Raw genomic sequence first — 18,336 nt, forward strand, 5'->3', positions numbered from 1 at the left:
CAGGGCAGAGGAAATGACCTGGGAGTTGCAGTGGAAGAGGGACTCCCTGAGATTCTTGTAGAGAGAGGTCAGGGAGTCCCTCTCCTACTGCAACTCCCAGGTCATTTCTTCTGCCCTGAAGCTCTTCAACCATGTCGTGATCTCCTTTTCCACCTATCCACTCCACCCTCCTCTCTGACCTATCACCTTCACCCCCTCCCCCACTCACCTATTGTACTCCATGCTACTTTCTCCCCACCCCCACCCTCCTCTAGCTTATCTCTCCACGCTTCAGGCTTTCTGCCTTTATTCCTGATGAAGGGCTTTTGCCCGTAACATCGATTTCGCTGCTTCTTGGATGCTGCCTGAACTGCTGTGCTCTTCCAGCACCACTAATCCAGAATCTGCTGATAAGATGGCTGGTTTATCATCTAGAGTGGGTTCAATTCCTGCACTGGCTGAGGTTACCATGAATATGTGTCCATCTCAGCCTCTTTCCTCACCTGAGGCAGAGTGAGAAAGAAAAGTAAACTTTAAAGATTTCTTGGACATGGAAATACAAAACAACAAAAAAGTACTCTTTGGTTCATAAACGTGTGACAATTTTCAGCTAAGCTGAACCTTAAGGTATGGATATATGTTTGGCATTACCCAGCTTATTGAGTCATCGCATTTGGTTCTTCACCATGAAGCAATTGTTTACTTGCATTTTCCTCATGATGTTTACAACATCAAGATTCCCCAGAGCGCTTTCTGCCCAGATAAACACCTTTTATTCGACTATTGAGGCATTATTGATAAAACAGGTTGTTCGGTTTGATACAGTAGGATCTTTCAAAAAGCACAGGGAGATCAACCTTCCGAGGAAGGGTCACAGTTCCCAAAATGTTAACTCTGATTTCTCTTCACAGATGCTGCCAGACCTGCCAAACTTTTCCATCTTTTCCAGCAACTTCTATTTTTGGTTTGGAGTTCAACCTAAAATCTGCTTTGGCTTTTGGTTGATGTATACAAGTGTCGGCCAGGACAATGGATGAAACTATGATAATCCATGGGAGATTATACTTCTCAACAATCAGATGTGAATCCAGTATAAATCATATCCCACAACCCCCACAGTCTACAGTAGACCCCTTCCTATGAAGTGATAAAAGCAAAAACACTGCAGATGGGAGAGATCTGAAACAAACACAAGGAACACTTTTTCTGCATTATGTACAGATATGTGAAACTAGTCCTTAGGCTAGAATCCTGCAGTGGGCCCTCAATCCTGAAATTTATGGTCTGACAGCAAACTTGGAATCTATGAGCCAATCTAGTTCATAAACAATTGTCTTTGCTGCCCCACATCAGGCAGAAAAAAGACATGAGCAGTTGAACACTCAGCTGCCCAATAATCCATTTCAGAATGTAGATGTTGGAAAAATAATTTATGACACTTGATTTGGATGTTGAATTCCTGACATTTTAAAACAAAAAATTACAAGTAATTTGTAATTCAAAGGGATGAAAGCAAAAGTAAATTAAAAGTTACAAGCTATTCAAGAAAAATATTTGAATCAATGTGACCTTGCCAAATTGGCAGATTTTTTTCACTTATGCCTCGGGGTTGTTTCTGTTCACTCTATTGATAGTTTACTAAATAAAACATGGCGCTCACCACAACCCCCTGGAAAACATCCTTCCAGCCTTCCAGATTTCTTGGAGTGCATTGAATAACCACAAATGCAGAACACGTCTTCAGCTGAAATAGCAAAAGTTCTGGATTCTGCACCTTGGACAGTTCTGGATTCTGCAATTCTGCAACTTGCAATTTGACCTTGCTGCAGTGCACCTGCAAGTCAGAGATTTTCACAGATAACAGATGTAGAAATGGTTATCTTGCAGTCTGAGAATGAAGATTTACAACCCCTCAAGAGGGGTCTCTTGGTTCGAGATCGATCAAAAGGAGCAACTGAATGTGCTCTGTTCGAAAGCAAGGGTCATTAGTTTATTGAATTAAGGTACCTTGACGCAATTCTATCCAGCAACACAGAGGTTAAAGCTTCTGTGTTCCGTAGTGAAGTTGCGCAATTACATTCGAAAGTTACATGTTATTTTTATGTTTTTTAAAGAGATAGTACAGCCTTAATTGCAAGAAAAGACCAATAATAAGGTGACATGATTTACAACAAGTTAATCCGATGATATTTCCTGGGAAAGGGTTCTTAATTACAAGAAAAGTTCAATCAACTGTAATATGGTGACATGATTGACAACAGGCTAATCCAATGGTATTCCTTGGGAAAGAAATCTTATTTACATAAATCATCATGCCATGGTAGCAGTTCAAGGTTAGTTCATATGGTCAATTAATGTGTCAGTATTCATTTTATAAAAACTCTATTGTCCTCTTTGGATTTCAGCTTAATTCTGCAAAACAGCAAGACAAGTTCAGAGGGTTCAATCACTATTCTCAGCCATTTTCTTGTATTGAAAAGCCATCTTGTGGTTAGTAAAAAATCTACATATACTTGTTGCTTCTAATGATAACCTAAATTCAAATATTAGATCCTCAAGAATACTAGAATCACTATTACTTTACTCTTTTTTTTATTTGAAATTTGTATTAAGTTCAAATTCAAATTCACGCTCCCCAGACCATTAGCTGAGAACTCTGGACTGATCATTCAGTGACATTTCAGTAATGCTATCGCTGAATCTGGGTGTGTTTGAGCCACATCAAGGTCTGACTCTTGCTGCTTCCAAAATATTACCACAGCACAGTTATTTGGTCAGTTTTGAACCATTGTCGGAGCTGTCTGATGCACCCACTTATGGTGCAACTTCTATGTGATTTATATTGTGTAAGTAATTATATTGTTCAGACTTGGATTTCACTGGAATGTATTGATGTGAAGAAGGATGTTTTGGCTCTGGAGGGAGAATGATGATGATTTAGCAGGCTGATGCCTGGGATCGCATGACTATTGCATGAAGAGAAATTGGATCGTCAGGAACATATTCTGATTCTGAAACTAGGGTTCTGAATCTAAATAAAGGAACCAAGGATTATATGAAGTGCGAATTTATCATCATAGATTGGGGAAAGGTTCTTCAAGAGATTATGGCAGAAAGACAAAGGCAAACATTCAAAGAGCTGCAACAATTGTTCATTTAAATCTTGAGCAAAAGTAAAGTAGGAAGGAATACACAATCACAGCCTTCAAGGGAAAGTAAAAATATTAATAGATCCAAGAAAGATGCATACAATTGGTTATATAAAAGACAACACCTGGGGCATGGGAGAATTCAGCAAAAATGGACAACGGGGTTGATTAAAAAATGGAAATTGGAATGCGAGGTGTAAGCTTGCGGGGACCATAAAAACTGACTATAAGTTTCTCTATGTATATGAAGAAAAAGAAATTTGAAGTCAAATGTAGGTCAGAATGAGGCAAATTTACAATGGGCAACAAATAAATGGCTGAATTACTCAACGCATGTTTTGTTTCTGTGTTCATAAAAATGGACGTAAATAACACACCAGAAATGTTATGGAACACAGGGTTTAGTGAGAGGGAGGAACTGAAGGAAATCACTTAATAGGGAAATGATGTTGGGGAAATAGATGGGATGAATGGCCAATAAATCTATAGGCCCTGTGAATCTATAACACAGAGTAATGAAGGAAGAGGCACTAGAAATATTGGATCATAAATGATCACCTTCCAAGATTCAATATAGTCAGGAACATTTCCTATAGATTGAAGGTTAGCTAATGTTACCTATCCATTTAAGAAGAAGACAGCGAGAAAATGGGAATTGTGGACTGTTGACTGACTTTGGTTGAGGGGCACAATCAGATAGAGTTAACATGGATGTATGAAAGGGAAATCATGCTTTACAAATCTGCTGGAACTCTTTGAGGAGGTAATTAGTGGAATTAATGACAGGGAGTCAGTGAATCTCGTTTCTTTGGACTTTCAGAAGGTTTTTGACAATGTGGCACATCAGGTTAACTTTAAAACACATGGGATTGAGGATAATGTATTGAGATGAATAGAGAACTGTTTGGCAGACACGAAACAAGGAGTCAGAATAAACTCTGTTTTTTAATGGGAGGAAGTAACTAATGGGGTACTGCAAGGATTAGTGCTAGGATTTCAGCTATTCAAGATATATATCTGTGACTTGATCAATGAACTAAATGTAATATTCATAAATATGCAAATGAAATGAAATTGTAAGGAGGAAGCAGAGATGCTTGAGTGCAATTTGGACAAGCGCAGTGAGTAGGCAAATGCATGACAAATGAAATATAATTCAGATTTAGATTTAGGTTTCAACGTGATTATCATGTGTACTCGAGTGCAAAGTACAGGCATACAGTGAAAAGTGTTCAAAGTTGCCACACACAATACCCAGGTACAAGAATTTAAGATCAAGATAGAAAGAAATAAGAAACAAAGTTAAAAGTTAAACATTTCATCCTCCTCAGTATAAAATTGGAACATAAAGAAGTAAAGTTAAAAATTCAGCCATTGTTGTCTTTCTTAAGTGCTTTGCCATGCTGTGACCACACTTCCTACAATGACTCAATCTTCTCTACTTTGGCATGCTTTCTCCATGCTGGCTCGATCCCCTTGCTCTCGTCATCACCACAGATATCGAAAGAACCTTCACCGCTGCATTGTGCACTTCTTGGGATCTCACAACACCAATATCTCCCAATCCAGGCCAACAGCCACTGTCACACACCAGACTGCTAAAGTCCCTATCCAGTCACCGTCCATACCAGGCTTCGGCCACACCTTTGGTCTGTGCATTGGGCATCAGGAACTCATCGAGAATTCCATGTCAGGTTCCCAACCACTGGTTGGCACTGGGCATCCATCCAAGTGCCAAATTCAAAGAACTTGAAACTGCTGCTGCTGCCTCTCTCTGGAAAGAAGTAAGTGGGAAAAAAAACTTTTAAAAAAAATTAAAAATAGGAAAAATAAGTGAGAAATGCAGAGAGAAGAAATGGAAGAAGAAGAGGTGATGAGCTTCTCTGTCAATGAATCTATGCTGGGCGGACTTGCTGACTGCCATGAGTCCATGCTAGGCCTATTCACTGCCAATGCCACAGCTGCAATCGAGCTCTAAACAATAGGCAAGTAGACTAAGGTCAAAAAGACGAAAAGAGAAAAAAGTGAACAGAAATGAAAGCAAAAGCAGACAGAATGGATGAACCCCAGGTTCAGAAGCCGTACATTACCACGATCTTGTTTAGTATGATGTGGATAAATGTTCAGTTATGAATTTTAGTTTTCAGCAAGTTATTACATGAGCAACAATATATTGAGAGAGGGAATGTGCAATGCAACCTGTGTGTCCTGTTGCACAGGTCGTCAGAGTGAGTGTGCAGGTGCAGGAGGTCTTTAAAAAAGGCAAATGGTATGTTAGGCTTCATAGCCAGAAGATTCAAATACAGGAGCAGGGATTTCTTGCTGCAGTTAGACAGGGCCTTGTTGAGACTATACCTAGGATCCTGTGTTCAGTTTTGGTCTCCTTATCTGAAAAAGCTGTTCTTGCTATAGAGAGAAGGTTTGCCAGACTCATTCCAGAGATGGTGATAGTGAAGTATAAGGAAGTATTGAATCAGTTAGGAATATATTTGCTGTAGTTTAGAAGAACATGGGAAACCTCATGGAATCCTAAAAAAAATTCACAGGATTAGACAGGGTAGATGGAGAAAGGATGTTCTCAATGCCAGGGGATTCCACAAGAAAGGATGAAAATCTAAGGAATAAAATATTTCGGACTGAGAGGAGGAAAAGTTTATTTATTCAGAGGGTGGTGAGCTGGTGGAATTTTATACTGTAGAAAGTAGTCAGGCTGGATACCAAGCAATGATGAGTCAGAAGACAGGAAGATGATAGAGTGCTTAGTGTTGTGGTGCAATGATAACAACTCCTGTCTCAATGTCAGCTAAACAAAATAACTGATCGCTGACTTCAGGAAGAAATGAGGAAGACATGCCCCTAACTATATCAATGGAGCCAAGATGGAGAGGATAGAGAGTGCAAGTTCCTTGGAGTGATGATAATCACCAATCTGTCCTCAAGCTCCCAGATAGACCTAATGGTCAAGAAGGCACAACAACACCTTTCCTTCCTCAGGAAAATTAGGAAATTTGACATGTCCTTACGGAGCCTCATCAGCTTTTACAGTTGCATCAAGGAAAGCATTCTGTCTGGCTACATAAGGGTTTGGTATGACAACTCAGCTCAGGACCAGAAGAAACTACAGAAATCTATGTACACAATCCAGACTATCAAGAAAGTTAACCTACCATCAATGGACTCCATCTACACTTCTCATTGCTGTGGAAAGGCTGCCAATATCATCAAAGAGTCCTCCTATCCAAGTAATACTCTCTTCCAACCTCTTCCATCAGAGAAAAAATACAGAAGCTTGAGCATATGTACAACCAGATTCAAGAGCAGATTATTCCCTGCTGTTATTAGACTGCTGAATGGATCTGAGTCGAAATGTGTAATGCTGGAAAAGCACAGCAGATCAGACAGCAACCGTTGAGCAGGAGAGTCAACATTTTGACCATAAGCTCTTCATCGAGTAAGAGGGGCAGGCCAAGGAGGCTGACAGACAAATGGGAGGGAGGTGGGGCTGAGAGGAAGGTACCTGGGAAAGCAATAAATAAATGGAGGTGGGAGGATGATGGTGATAGAGCGGAAAGGAGAGTGGAGCAGATAGATGGGAAGGAAGATGGACAGGTAGGACAGTTCAAGAGGGCGGTGCTGAGTTTGAAGGTTGGATCTCAGATAAGTTGGGGGGAGGTCAAATGAGGAAATCTGTGAAATCTACATTGATCCTGTGTGGATGGAGGGTCTCAAGGTGGAAGCTGATGCTTCTTCCTCCAGGCATTGACTGCCCAGATCTTGGCAATGTAGGAGGCCCGAGACGTGCATGTCCTTGGCAGAGTAAGAGGGGGAGTTAAAGCGGTCTGCCACAGGGCAGTAGGCTTGTTTAGTGCATGTGTCCCAGAGATGTTCTCTGAAATGTTCCGCAAGTTGGTGTCCTGTGCAGTCCTCAATTTCTCCCTGCTGAATGGATCTGTCTAATTTCAAATCTAATATTGATCTTGCTTTTTTGCACCTCCTGTGCAGTGTAACATTGTATGCCTCACTCTGTCTAAACACCCTATGAGCTGTGTATCCTTGTATGTTATGATCTGCCCATACTGCTTGCAAAAACAAAACTTTTCACTGTATTCAAGTACATGTGACAACAATAAATCAAATCAAATTTTAAGAAGTATTATGATTTCAGGAGGGAGTTAGCAATCGCACTTGGGTATAAAGGGACCAAAGGATCTTAAAAAAAAGCAAGAACAGACATTGAGTTAAATAATCAGTCATTATCGTAATGTATAGCAGATCATGCTCAAAGGGCTGACTTGCCTGCTCCAATATCCTCTTTGTTCCAGTTCGATGGAACAAATAACCCCTTGCTTTTCAGAAATGATACCTGTGATTTAATGAATTTTGATCAGTGTTTAATATGTTTGAATGGGCTGATAATCCATGGAATACCCAGAGAAACAAAGCTGTGAGTAAGTATTCATACACAAATCCTGATGAAGGGGTTATGCCCGAAACATCGATTCTCCTGCTCCTCAGATGCTGCCTGACCTGCTGTGATTGTCCAGCAACACACTCTTGACTCTGGTCTCCAGCATTGACAGTCCTCATGTTTTCCTGCAGTTTATGCACTTTCAGGGCAATCACACTGTTATTAGTAAGTGAGTTCTAACATTTTGAACCAATGATAGTGGTGAGCTGATATTGGTACAAGAGGAGTGTGAATGGTGAATGGCTTGAAGGGCACTTTGTAGGTCATGGTGCTCCCATGTGTCTGCTGCCCTTGTCCTTCTAGGTGATAGAGGTTAAGGGTTTGCAATGTGCTGTGGAAGGAGCCTTGGTAAATTACTGCAGTACATTGTGTTGATGGTCCACACTGATATGACTCTTCATTGGTGGTGAAGAGGGCAGATGTTGAAGATGGTAGATGGTATACTAACCAAAATGACTTCATGGTGTTGGACGATATTGATTCTCTTTCTTAAAATTCATAATTCGGTCTGGATGCCACCACCTGAACCAAACTTTGGTCATAAAACCTCAGTTAGCCTGAAATAGATGGTGCTGAGCTGCTTTCTTAAAATGCTGTCAGCCATGTGATGTAGCTAAACCCAATAGCTTGGCAGTTGCACAGTGGTTCATACTGGTGATTCACAGTGCCAGGATCCTGGGTATGATTCCAGCCTGGGGTGACTGTTGGTGTGGACTTTGCATGTTCTCTCTGTGGCTGCATGATTTCCTCTGGGTGCTCTGCTTCCCCCTCTCTGTCCAAAGATGTTTGTTAGGTGAATTGACTATGCTATATTGCCCTGCAGTGTTCAGGGATATGGAGGCTACATGGATTGAACAAAGTAAAAGTGGGGTTACGGGAATAGGGTGAGGGTGTGGTGAGTATGAGTGGGATGCTAGTCCGAAGGTAGGTTATTAATGAAGCAGCTGAAATTATTGGACCAAGGATACTACCCTGAGGAATTCCTGCTGAGATAACTGATCTCAGACAAACAAAACAATCTTCCTATGACTCTATGTTTCATGGCTCTAACCAATGTATAAAATTTCCTCCTGAGTTCCACTAAATATTGTTGTGTGATGGCTCCCTGATGCCATGTTCAATCAAATATGACCTTGATGTTAGAACCAAGGCCATAATGAGGTCAGGATCTAAATCTGGCAGGACACAAACTGGGTGTCAGTGAGCAGATTATTGCTAAGGAACTGCTCTTTGACAGCATTGTTGATGATGCTTTCCATCATTTTCCTGATGGTCAAGAAAAGACTGATGTGGTGGTAATTGTCTGGGTTGGATTGCTGTTCCTTTATTTTTGCACAAGACAATTTAGGGGCAATTTTCCATTTGTCATTGTTGTAAACGCACTGGAATAGGGGTGTGGCAAGTTCACGAGCAATCATTTCCAAAGCTATTGCTGGCATTTTCTAAGGTCCTTAAACGTTTGTTTGTCTGGTGTGTCCAGCCATTTTTTTAAATATCACCTGAAGTGAGTCAAATTGGCTGAAGACTGGCATCTGTTAGGAGTTTGACAGGAAACCAAGCTGGATCATTTAGTCAGTGCTTCTGGTTGCAAATTGTTGCAAATGCTTCAACTTAATCTTTTGCACTCGTGTTCTGGGGTCTCCCATTATTGAGCATGGGAATATTTATAGAGTCTTATCCTCTAGTGACTTTTTCAACTGTCGAGCACTAGTCACCACTAGTTGTGGCAGTACTTAAATCAGCTTAAATCAGAGCTGACAGCTTGGAATTTCTTAGGCCTGTTTAACCTTTGCTACTTTTGCTTTTTGAAATCAGTCATCTGGTTTTTTACTTCAGCAGGTCAATAGTTCGTGGTGCTGTTCTTGGCATGCCATCCTGTGCTCTTCATTAAACCAGAGTTGACCAATTGCTTTTATGGCTATAGTAGAACTGGAGATGCACTGAGCAATGAGATTGCAGATTATCTTAAAGTAAAGTTCTGTTGTTCCTAAAGACCTGGAGTGTCTCATGGCTATCTTGCCTTCAGTTACTCATCCCGTTGACCACAGTAGCCATGCCAGATGACGCAATGGTATGTGTCCTCCATGTGAAGGTGAGACACTGTTTCCTGTCTGCAGTTCCAACAAATTTGTCTTGAATGTTGTTGGGTTTGTATCTTGCAAGCAACTGGAGATTATTCTGTTACACTCCTCACACAATATTAGGTTGAAACCTGATTCACCGCAATTGGGAAGAAACCACAGAGAATGAGAAATGTTCCTGTTCAATGATTTTCATTGAAGAGATTTGAAGACATTGAACATTATAGCCGCAATTCAAAACCTTCCATTGTCATTTTAAGAGCATTGCTCATGGAGCCTGGGTTTGCAATTGCAGCAGGCTGTGGTTTTAATAAGATTTAGCCACATTGCTGACTTCAATATGACCATGAACGTTTACACTTTGATTGCCAAGAAAATACATATTGATGTACAGGTGCAGAGATTTTTTGAGAGCATTGCATTCTTCGGTGTTCAGTGAATATAAGTTAAAATTTTTTTATAAAGATTGAATAACTGCTAGTTTCCTGGTTAAACAACAATGGAAGGTGAAAAGCAGATATTAGTAATTGATATAACCCTTGACACTTGTCCATGTATAATCTGGCATTCTTCATTCTATAAGCAACAGAAAGACACAAAAGACAGGCCCCTTTTTGCCCCTGTTTCTGAAGAGATTGAGATTCACAAATTGATACAGGCACGGGTAATTATCTTTAAGATGCATGCTCATTATACCTTTATATTTAAATGTAATGTTAATTTTAAGATTCCAATGTTTTCCATGTATAGATTTGCATTCCAACAATTCACTGAACAAGCTGGAATATTTTACAGGAAGCGACAATATACATATGCAAGGTAGGCCAGTTTAAGCACTCTTGTACCATTCCAACACTAATCCGCAATGGAAAGCAAGATAAAATACTATAATCCCCTTATAGTCAAACTACCAAATTAACAAGAGATTTTTGTATTATTTTGGAGTTATCCATTAATATGAACATTATGTAACATATGAATGTTAACTCAAGTTGTACCTAACAAGTGAAGTATACTGCCAGTGTTCTTCAAGAGATATTGACTCGTTATTTGTACCCTTGAAAGTTATAAGAATAAGTTTAGTCAGATATCTGTATGTATTGTGATGAACATCAGGAAAATTCACTGTCAGATCAGTATTTAGTAATTTTTGGACTATGGAGTTGAAACTGCATTTTTCTTTGGAAAAAAGAATGTATTTAACAAAATACATAGAACCACCACATTATTAATATAAGTATAAATGTTCCAAGTTTCCTTCTGTTCAGTGTTCAGAAGAGACAAAAGAAATATGAAGAGTAACTCCATGAACAAATTTTGCGCCATTATATGACACATACTAAAGTTGTTTGAAGTGTTGCTAATGAAAAAAACACAAAATGATACTGTCCTAAGCAATCAGGAATAGAAGTTATGTTTTTTTTTCAAATCAACAGAAAAGTCCATTTGCCACGTGTTTTTGTTTAAGCTATTCCCATTTTTAATTTTAAAAAATTATTCTGAAGTGCTAAGTAGGTTTCAGAAAAATCAACAACACATAGCAATTAGTCATAGAATCATAGAGATGTATAACATGGAAACAGACCTTTCGTCCAACTTGTCCATGCCGAACCAATATCCTATCCTAATGTAATCCCATTTGTCAGCACTTGGCCCATATCCATCTAAATCCTTTCTATTCATATACCCATCCAGATGCCTTTTAAATGCTGCAATTGTACCAGCTTCCACCATTTCCTCTGGCAGCTCATTCCATACAATTACTACCCTTTGTGAGGAAATGTTGCCTCTTTGGACCCTTTTAAATCTTTCCCCTCTCACCCTAAACATATATCCTCTAATTTTGGACTCCCCCACCCCAGGGAAAAGGCCTTGTCTATTTATCCTATCCATGCCCCTCATGATTTTATAAACTTCTATAAGGTTAACCCTCAGCCTCTGACACTCTAGGGAAAACAGTCCCAGCCTATTCAGCCACTCCCAAAATTCAAATCTTCCAGCCCTGGAGGATTTACACCATTCTTGTAAATCTTTTCTGAACTCTAACTTTCACAACATCCTTCCAATAGAAAGGAGACCAGAATTGCATGCAATATTCCAAAAGTGGCTTAACCAATGTCCTGTACAAACTCTTAACCTGCACTCCAAGTTCTCTTTGTTTCAGCAACACTCCGCAGGACCTTCCCGTTAAGTGTATAAGTCCTGCTCTGATTTGCTTTTCCAAAATGCAGCACCTCTCAGTGAACTAAATTAAATTCCATTAGTACTCTCATTTAAAATAGTTATAACAGTTCGTCAAGTAGATGATACCTGAATGAATACAGGGTCATATTAATTGATAATAAACCAATTGGCAATGCACTGGATTCATAAATTGTCAGCAAACTATACTGACTATTTTGTGGCTTAACTTGAATATAATTATTTCATTACACTAGCTCATTTTTCTTTTCTAGATTCATTTACTTCATTTGACACTGAATTTGGAAGACAATACGATGACATTCAGTATTTTGAGAAGGAGCTGTGATGGCTTTCACCACTTATATTACTGAGAAAAACTAGTGACAAAATATTTAAAAGTTATGAAGATGTGGGTGTACTGTACCTTCAAGAGAGTTAAAAGCTAGCAAAACTACCTGACAGCATCAAGTGTTCTGAATAAGACACAATGTAACATGTGGTCCAGCAGCTAGAGTAGCTGGTTGCCTGGAGACAAAAACAAACTTGAATTAAGCCAATCAGATTAAATTACACCCTGAAAAATACCAAACACCAATCAAGTTATAATTTAGTACATTGAAAATCTTAAAAGCCAATGACACAATCTGATGCTTTGGGGTTAAAGACCAGGAAAATTTAAGACTTGGAAGGAGAACTGCCAAACCAACGACATCTTCAGACTACCCAGAGAACAGCTGTCTTAAAGGTACCTTTATCAATCAGAGACTTGTGAAGCAGAAATCCCGAAGAAGAAAAGAAGATTCAACATCTGGCTGGTTTCTTGAAAAGTTGAAATTTGGTAACTCTTATTCGGGGGTTTTATCAGACTAGCATTATAGAAAGGAAAGTAAAAGGTAGATTAGAGGAAGGAGTTGTAAATAGTTGTTAGTTAATTATTCTCTAATATACTTTAAGAAATAAAGTTGTTAATTTTTACTTTAAATTGTTCTTGGCCTTTTGAATGTTCGCAGATTATTGCATGGGATAAATCTTTTCTGTGTCACTGGTTTAAATTAAGCAGGAGGGTTTACCCCGTGCCATAACAATTCATTATTGAACTAAATGTATAATATTACTGTGATGATGCATTGCAGACTGTTGTAAAATAGCTAAATGAATGAAGTAGTGAATGAAATGAAATCGTTCATACTGAGTATTCTAAGTCTTATTCAGTTCTATGCTGTTCAGCAGTCTATCGATCTTCTCTTGCAAATATGTGAATTGCTGGGTTTAAAACAGTTAACAACCATGAATTCTCTCTGTTTAAGGACTGATTTTCATTTTTATTCATTTTTTGGAAGAAATGTGTATCTAAAACATATAAGAGCTTTACCCATTAATGACATTTTTGGACAAAACAAGTTTTAAAAGGAAAATATCAGTCTCTACATCGACAATGACATTTAAATTGCAGATCATGAAGATGCAATATAGTGATCCTTACAGAATGACACTGAATCAATAACAAACATGTCATAAAAATAATAGCTGGTGACTTGCAGTTCCATCAAAGAAGCATGAGGTAACAAATTAAAGATGCAGCATAGAGTGTCTGTTCAGTAAATGGTTACTGACGTAAAAACCAAAACGTAAAGTAATGATGCATGAAGCTACATTTTATCATTGCTTTAGTTGTATCAATGAAAATTGTTTGCATGGGGCCAGGCGGTGATAAGAGAAAGATATAAATCTGCTTACTGTAGTTTGCATTTACATTCATCTAGGAATATAGCAATACAAATATATACTTTTATCAATCACTCTAGCAATCTAGCAATATTAATTCAGTTGTAAGCATTCTTTTTAATTGTGTGTTTCAATGATGCTGCATGCATTGCATGTAAATTAAATAAATGATATTTGTTCAAAATTTGGAATCAATATTAATTTGTCTACATTTTTGAATCTCCCAGTGAGATGTGTTTTTTTTAAAAGATTATTTACAGTATGGAAACAGGTCCTTCGGCCCAACAAGTCCACACTGACCCTCTGAAGAGCAACCCACCCAGACCCATTCTCCTACATTTACCCCTTCACCTAACACTATGGGCGGAAACCAGAGCACCCGGTGCAAACTCCACACAGACAGTTGCCTGAGGCAGGAATTGAACCCAGGTCTCTGGCGCTGTGAGGCTGCAGTGCTAATCACTGTGCTACCGTGCTGCCCACGTGACAGATTGAAAATGATGCTGGAGAGATAGTATTGGGGAGCAAGGAAATGGCTGAGGAAGTGAGCCATCACTTTGTGGCAGTCTTTACAGTGGAAGACACAAGTAACATCAAAAAAATTCAGGAGAGTGAGGGAGCAGAGCTGAGTATGGTGGCCATCACCAAGGAGAAGGTGCTAGAAAAAATCTGAATGGCCTGAGGTGGATATATCACCTCGACCAGATGCACCACACCCCAAGATTTTAAAAGAAATAACTGAAGAGATAGTGGAGGTGTTAGTGGTAATTTTTCAGGAATCACTAGCACTACGGAGGGTCCCAGAGTACCGGTAATTGCTAATATGACACTTCTGTTTAAAAAGGGGCTAATGCAAAAGATGGAAAATTACAGACCAATTAGCATAACCTCAGTTGTGGATAACCTCCTGGCATCCATTGTGAAGGATGTGATATCTGAATACTTGGAAGTATATGGTAAAACAGGGCTACGTCGGGTTGGGTTCATCAAGGGGAGGTCATGCCTGACAAACCTGCTAGAATTCTTTGAGGAAGTATTGAGTAGGTTAGATGAAGAGAGCCAATGAATGATACCAACCTGAATTTCAAGAAGGCATGCCACAGAGGAGGCTACTGAGTAAGATAAGGGCCCATGGTGTTTGAGGCAAGGTACTCACATTGATAGAAGCTTGTCTGTCTGGCAGAAAGCGGAGAGTGGGGATAAAAGGACCTTTCTCAGGATGGCAGCCAGTGACAAGTGGTGTTCCACAAGGGCCAGTGTTGGAATCCCAACTTTTCACTTTATACATTAACGATTTAGATGAGGGAACTGAGGGCATTCTGGCTAAGTTTGCAAATGATACAAAGATATTTAGAGGGTAGGTAGCATTGAAGAGGTGAATGGGGGGTAGGGAGTAGTGCCTGCAGAAGAATTTGGACAGCTTAGAAGAGTGGAAAAAACAAGTGGTAGATGGATTACAATTTAGGAAAGTGTGATGTCATACACTTTTGTAGGAAGAATAGAGGAATGGACTATATTCTGAATGGGGAGAAAATTCAGAAGTCTGAAGTGCAAAGAGACTTGGGAGTTCTCGTCCAGGATTCTCTCAAGGTAAACATGCAGGGTGAGTCAGCAGTTAGAGTGGCTTATGCAATGATGGCATTTATTTTTAGAGGACTTGAATATAAAAGCAGGGATGTACTTCTGAGCCTCTGTCAGGCTCTGGTCAGGCTACATTTGGAAGTCATGTGCAGTTTTGGGCCCCATAGCTCAGCAAGGATGCACTGGCCCTGGAGAGGAAGTTCACAAAAATAGTCGCAGGACTGAAACGCTGAACATATGAGGAACATTTGGGGACTCTGGGTCTCTACTCGGTGGAGTTTAGAAGGATGAAGGAGAATCTATTTGAAAAGTACAGAATACTGAATGGCCTGGACAGAGTGGATGTTGGGAAGACGTTTCCTTGGGTAGAAGGGAGTAGGACATGAGGGCACAGCCTTAAAGTAAAGGGAAGACTTTTTAGAGTGGAGATAAGAAGAAACTTCTTCAGCCAAAGACTGTTAAATCAATGGAATTCACTCCACAACAGGCTGTCGAGGCCAGGCCATTGATTGTATTTAAGACTGAGATAGATAAGGTCTTGATTGTCAAGGGGATAAGGGATTATGAAGGAAAAAGTGGGTCAGTGGGGATGAGAAATTTTTCAGCCATGATTAAATGGCAGAGCAGACTCAATGGGCTAAATGGCCTATATTTCTTCTCCTATGCCTTACGGTCTTGCACCTTCGTTACAATTGGAACTTCAACTTGGGACTTTTGGCTTACAGGTAGATTTGAAGGAGATTATAATGAAAAATTGTTTGATAATTGGTAGTAATTGAGAACCACAACGACCTGAGGTTGAGCATTATCAAAAACAATGTGAGATTAATATTGAAGAATATCCAAAACAGCAGAAGGAGAAACATTGTATTAGCCCATTCAGCTTTATATTGGGACAGGGCTTTGAATGGAAATTTGAAACATCAACTAATTCTCAAACATTACACTATGCCATATAAAAACAGGATCAGTTGAATATATATGATTTATATGATAGACAATATCACAATCTGATATACTGATAATATTGCTGTTGCAACATTAATCTTAATGTCTTTGAGACATGAAAGGAATAAAAATGTAAAGCGATACCATGATTGCTTGATTACTGAAGCAGACCATCACTGGGGTGAAATTGATCTTTAATGATCTGCTTTACACACACTGTCCAATTGTTTTAGTTAGTGCTTCAACAAGGAAAATAACCATTACATCCTGAGAGAGATGACATAACTGTAGCATTCTCCAAAACACTTTCCAATTTATCAAGTAAACAATCTGTATCACTATCACTCTGATAGAAGCAGATCACAGATAATCTGTTTCTCATTGTGCTGGTGGATAGATATCTCCTGGCCAAATCATTGGTTAAGCTTCAACATGTCACGTTATAATTCTCTCACAATGCAAACAAATTCTAAAGCTCGCACTAGGAAATCTCTCTCTCTCTATCTCTTTGTTCTCATGTCTTGTAAAACAATCACGTCTCCCATTTAAGAATTAAAATCACTCATACACAAAAACCAAAACATACATGCTGTTTATTCAAAATGCAACCTCTGAAATTAATTCTATATAATATATATGTGAAATATTTCATGACACTCGTTATTGACATATCCCCCAAGGGAAAGAAGTCCTCCTACCCACAATCATATGGCTCCTTGTAAGCTGATGGATATCAATCAATTTAGGGATAGAGAACAACTACTGGACTTGCCAGGAATTCACATCCTGTGAAAAGATGAACAAAAAATGTTTGATGGCTTCGAGAAAAATTTGTTGACTTTCTATTTATTCAACGTCAGATTTTCTTTAAACATCATGATTTACTTCTGTTTATTGCATATTTGGGCCTTGGTTATGACCATCAGCAGCAACAGTAACCGGAAATAATGAAGATATCCTTCAGTTTCATCATCATTTCAGCTCGAGACAGTGTCACTGGGAGAGTTTGATGAATAAGGAAATGACCAAGTAAGTATATAACCAAGTAACTGCATGACACAGAGACTTAATAAAAAAGTGTGAGAATGATAAATAAGGAGATGTCATAGAAGCACTGCTGCTTTCCATGGCTTCAGGAACTGATTCTGAGCAACTCAAGTGTGATGTCTCAGATAAGCTGCAGTTCATTGGTGAGGAAAGTATTTCTTTTTTACTTCTCAGAACTCAAATTCTTTTAGAAATTGCAAGATTTTATCAGTAGTAATGTGTTTTATGAATAGCAGTTAATTTTATTTGACTGATGGATGAACATTTCCTCTTTATGTTGACTGAGAATTTAAAAAAAAAACATGAGTGGAGAATTGATTCAAGAAGGGATAGAGGAACAGGTAAGTCTAGTGACAATACTGATCTTTTATCCTTCCTTAAATTCATGCTCCACTAATGTTTCTTGATATTCTCAGTAGAAATAAAGAGGAAATATTCATCAGGACAATTAATTAATTGGATAACTGCTGTTAAAATGGCAGAGTAGGTGAAGTATGATGTTGCAGATTGTGGAACCTGGGGTCACCAGTATCATCCGAGGGATGCAAGTTTTTATTCAGCATTTGTGTCAGAGGGTACTTTGGCTCAGTGTGATTCAGTTGAAAGTTGAGCTGCAGACACTGTGACACATTAGTGAGTGGGAAAATTACTTGGACACTTTGTTCCAGGGGGCAGTCACACCTCTTAAAATAGTATTGTCTAACTTAGTCATTGGTCAATGACTGGAGAGTGTGACTATGAGTGAGGCGAGGAAGTGGATTGAGAATATAATCATGGAGGACTTGCAACCTTTATGATGATAGAACTAGCTAAAGTGAATGGATAAGCTAGGTCAAAATTTAAAGAGAATTTAAAAACTTGAAGCAAAGATTCTTAGAAAGTTAGACATAATGCCTCTTTGAAATGGATGCATCATTCATAGCTAAGTAAGGAATTTAAGGATAGGACCAAGTTCAGTACTCAACAATTAGTTGTAATTTAGTTGTACGTGAAGATAAAGTGAGCTAAGTCTTTATAACATATTTTGTTTAAGTGTGGTTAATTCAGAAAACTGGTGTCATTACTTTGTCTGCAGCTGTATGTTGTTAGGTAAGCTGTATCATACAATCCCAGGTTAACACAAGTTCCTTTGGGAAGAAAGCCTTGTATAGTTCTATTGACAGCAAATCAAATA

This window comes from Chiloscyllium plagiosum, chromosome 13 (assembly GCF_004010195.1).
Source record: "Chiloscyllium plagiosum isolate BGI_BamShark_2017 chromosome 13, ASM401019v2, whole genome shotgun sequence".
NCBI lineage: Eukaryota > Metazoa > Chordata > Chondrichthyes > Orectolobiformes > Hemiscylliidae > Chiloscyllium > Chiloscyllium plagiosum.